The sequence below is a fragment of the Oncorhynchus gorbuscha genome, unplaced genomic scaffold, assembly GCF_021184085.1.
Source record: "Oncorhynchus gorbuscha isolate QuinsamMale2020 ecotype Even-year unplaced genomic scaffold, OgorEven_v1.0 Un_scaffold_4442, whole genome shotgun sequence".
NCBI lineage: Eukaryota > Metazoa > Chordata > Actinopteri > Salmoniformes > Salmonidae > Oncorhynchus > Oncorhynchus gorbuscha.
In genome coordinates this window covers 7,501-12,408 of record NW_025748453.1, presented here as the reverse complement: position 1 = coordinate 12,408, position 4,908 = coordinate 7,501, and the positions used below count along the sequence as shown (strand labels likewise).

Genomic DNA, 4,908 nt, shown 5'->3' with positions numbered 1-4,908 from the left:
TTGACCCCATAACGTGGTGTGACGCAACAGGTGTGTTTTGTGTGTCAGGGTCAAGCCAAGTGGTATCTGTTACTTGTCCATCATGTAGAGCTACGGTGTGTGGATCAACATCAACAACATGTAGATATCTGACACTCAGCTATTAGAGGACCCTGAGCTCAGATTCATTACATAGTGTTTTTAGATTGGAGGAGATTATTTCATAGATTTACAGTAAATGTCAAGTGGGGTATCAATAAATGAAAGTTTTTTTCAAATACAGTACAGTAATGTTTTACACGTGGGAATAGTCAAAAGCCATGTCAGACAGACGTGTGGTTATTTTGGGTTCTGTATTGAAATGAGCTAATGTATCGCGATCCTATGATCGAGGTCTGTTCATGTTTGGTCGGTGCCTGTGACCCCGTATGCCACAGTGGGAGGGCCCAGGAGAGAGCGTGTTCACGGCCCAGCCCCCTTGACGTGACAGCTGGGTGAAGCGGACTTAGACAGCAGTGGTATCCCTCTCCTAAGTTAAGCAGTGTCAAACTGAACTGAAGTTGGGAACGATTGGAAATCCGCGTGAAACAAGTGTCTGTTCAGTTCCAACGAAACCTATCTTAAATTAATCGTTCTAAATAACCTGTGCTTTCGCAGTACTGACTGATCTCTGTGAGATTGCAAAAACATTCTATATAAAACATTGTTGCCTACCGTTTACCGCAAAAATGATGATGCACTCGTCTCAGAAGGACACAACCTACACAAAGATATTTGTAGGAGGTCTTCCATATCACACCACGGACTCCAGTCTCAGGAAATACTTCGAAGTGTTCGGTGATATCGACGAGGCTGTTGTTATAACGGACAGACAGACGGGCAAATCCAGGGGTTATGGATTCGTAAGTATTATAGATGTACATGTGAATGTCATTGTGATTGATTAATCGATCGATTGCGTAATTAGTTTATGTCATATTGTTAAATGCAGACATTATGGGTAGAATCTCAAATGTATCCAGCACCAATATGTCATGAATGAAAAAGGCTGTCATTGGCCCATCCATAATGCGTCTGATGTTACTTATTGATTCACACCATTTTGTTAGCCATTTATGAACGGTCAATGAATTGCACTGAATGGGCTCACTTCTGTCCTGCTAAGAATGGGCTCAGGCGTGGTGTCTTGGGCTCACCGTTCTGTTCTGCTAAGTATTCAGCTGAGGCTCAGGCGTGGTGTCTTGGGCTCAAGAGGTCCACGGTGATGTGATGGAATCATTCTAGAATTGCTGCCATGTGCTTCATAAACCATGCCTTTACCTTCAACTAATGAAGGAAATGTTTTCTCTCCACTTTTCCTTGTTCTGATTGTAATACCCTCGTGCTTTTCTTATTGAGACGTGATCAATACTTATACATGAATCGTAGTTCAATGAGCAGCTTTAGCCAGCCTCCCCACTGAGTGAACATCTGATCAATTCAGACAACGGAAACATGTATTTATTCTGTATTCTTCCCTTTCCCTCCCTCAGGTGACGATGGCAGACCGGGCGTCTGCGGACCGAGCCTGCAAGGACCCAAACCCCATCATCGACGGCCGGAAAGCCAATGTGAACCTGGCCTACCTGGGGGCCAAGCCCAGGGTCATGCAGCCAGGTGAGGGGATGGACGCGCTGGCGGAGGGCTGCGCCACACGTTTATTTCACAGCTTGGACGACCAAGGTGGCGTACAAACAATGACGAGCTGCTAAAACGAGCAAACTAACCACCTGCTTACAGTATGTTAACACACTGTGTGTAGAATGGTAGATGTGTAACATGGGATTTAGACGAGGTGTACTGTAGTGGGGGGGACTAGCAGAACAGACAGTGAAGCTCTCGTGTGAATGAAGATATGTTATGATTAAATTGTGTCTCCATTTTTACAGACATTTTTACAGACACCATTTTTACAGACACCATTTTTACAGACACCATTTTTACAGACACCATTTTTACAGACAATATTTTTACAGACACCATTTTTACAGACAACATTTTTACAGACAACATTTTTACAGACACCATTTTTACAGACACCATTTTTACAGACACATTTTTACAGACACCATTTTTACAGACAACATTTTTACAGACACCATTTTTACAGACACAATTTTTACAGACATTTTTACAGACAACATTTTTACAGACACCATTTTTACAAACCATGTTTTTACAGACACCATTTTTTCCTACCATCTACAGACACAATTTTTACAGACATTTTTACAGACAACTTGAGCAGTTTTTACAGACACCAAATTGTTGTTTTTCCTAATCACCTGATCACATTTGAGCAATACATTGCAGATCACATTTGATATAATGGGATTATAATGCATTTATAATATGTGTATATAGTTCAAGCTTTAGATTGAACACATAACGGTAGAGTTAAAAACAACTTGTTCCTATTCCAGGTTTCTCATTTGGTGTTCCTCAAATCCATCCAGCGTTCCTCCAGAGGCCTTATGGGTATGTTATGACATAGTGCTACTCCTTGTCTTGTTGGACGTGTGTTAAAACAACGTATTTCACTGCACCTGTCCAGTGTATGTGACAATAACATGTATTTTATTTTTATTAACATCTTTTACAGGGTAGAAAATGTTCAACTAGTGTAAGGTTGTAGAACTACCGTAACTTTCCCAAGATGTTCCAGAAATCCCAGTTAGAAGATTGGGACATTGGGAAAGTTACCAGAATTGTTCAACCCTAAACTAGTTGTAGAATATCATACTGTAACACCACCTGTTTTGTTCACAGCTGATCATTTTGAATGATCTTTGTGCCCGTTTCTATTCTTACAGTATCTAGTGATTTTCATCTTTTAAAAATAGCTTGGATTGTAAAATGTAACGTTTTCTTTCTCCAGAGTGGTGTGACTGTAAGCCCCGCCCATTCATTCTCTTTTGAGTGTAGAGGCGGGACTGTGTCTTGTGTGGTGTGCATCTCTGCGTGCCATTCTTAGATTCTAAAGCGTGAATCTAATTCTGATTCTAAACGTGATGTCACCAGTTGTCAATGTCTATCTCTCTCTGATCTGACAGGCTGGCTTACGGTTAAGAAACTGTATCTGATGGAGGGACATGATGGTTTGAGGATGAATAGCTGAGTCTGCATTGGGCAGATCACTAACGTCTTACCAGTATACTCTGACACACACAAACAAGCTGAAATGGTGATTAGATGCATGGAAGTTGTTTTTCATTTCATTTTTCTGTTGCGGTTTTCCATAGTCCATAGATTGGTGTGTGTGCCTTTATTTCAGTATGAAGTGGTTTTCAGCTGAGCTGCGTGCTTCCTTTACGGGGGGGGGGGGGGGGGGGGGGGGGGGGGGGGGTCAGGAGTGGTGGATGAGGGATGTTCCTGCAGACTCTAAGAGTTTGGATATTTCACATTTAACTTTGTCACGGGGTGTTGATTCTGATCTGTTTTTTTAACTTGATTTTTAACGATTGATTTGTGCTGTAGCCTGTGTCCCCCCCCTCCCTCCCCCATTTCTTAGTTAACAATGTTATCATGTGTTTTGTTGTTGATGGGGTTGATCACCAGTGTTACTACGTGACTTGTCTAGGACCTTCCAAACCCCCACGCAACAAAACAACTCCTGGCATGTTGAGATCCTTTCCTACCTTTGGTTTTCTCTACTCATGATGTTGTGGTTTCTGTTTTCTTTTCTCAAATTAACCCATTGCTTCCTCCTGTAGCTCACATCATCTTCTTCTATCTCTTTCCCTTCTGCTCATGACGTAGACCAGGAACCAACTCAGTGAAAGTTATTTGATGGCTAGAACTAAGGTTGCAAAGGCAGGGTATATATTACTGTAAACTTTCCAAGTTTATATTGGTATCTTTCAAGGATTTTATGTATTCTGTCACAAGACATCTAGTGGCCCTTTTGGGTACTTCAGGTTATCTCAGGTGTCTAATAGTCTCTGGTCCTCTCTCCGGCCTTATCACAAGTCAAATATATGAAATCATTAAATAAGATGATTTTAAAACACAAAATAGAAAGCTGTCAAACATTATCCTAAATACAAAACCATCAAGTTATATTGTGAGTTTCAGCATGAAACTATTTGAGTTATACATGTTGACATAGTAAAATTTGTTGTCAATGTTTTGGAAGAGTTGCAGAGGTCATTGAAAATAATGCCATTGTTGATTAGATGCCTTTTTTTAAAATGAATTAGGCTATTTTTACTTCAACCATATGATCTATCTACTAGAAACTCATGGACGATATGGACACAGAAATAACATCAATAACATATAATAAAACAATTCAAGTATAAATTACCAAAGTTACGATAGATTGCCACAGATTGTCTGTTAACTTACCAAAATTACTGAAGATTCCAGTAACTTTTGTAAATTACTGGTAGCTTTGCAACGCCTAGCTAGACCTCTGAAGCCATAAATCACTGTAGAAATGTGTCCGTACAGAGAAGAGAAAGAGTGAGTGAGAGAAATGGTGAGAGGAAGGATGGAACCGGAGAATGGTGTCAGTACTGTGGGACACACGAGACAGTGTGTTTATGGTGTGGATGGATTTGTAATGGAGCCCCTCTACTGGAACAATACAGGGAACTGAGATGACTGAGAACATCCACACTTCCAAAAGGAACTTGTTTATTCAAACAGACATCCTGATCCACTCTGTTGTCGCTCATTGGTGACCCAATATCTCATTTGTTTTAATACCAAAGGTCTGATTCTAGTTCTCACTGAGTGTAAAACTGACAGCAAATACCAAATGTAAGTAGATTGTAGTGTGGAACATAGATTAATACTAACCAAGATATCCAAGTAGGATACAGAAGTTATAACCTTTACCATGTAAAACATACAGCATATTTAAAAGGCATACATACAGCCAGTAAA

The 4,908-nt window shown here is 40.4% G+C and overlaps 1 pseudogene; it reads left to right on the top strand.

The window, feature by feature from the left end:
* Positions 1-441: 441 nt before the first annotated feature.
* The window catches only part of LOC124028564, an 8,775-nt pseudogene continuing 4,308 nt past the window's right edge, over positions 442-4,908 (top strand).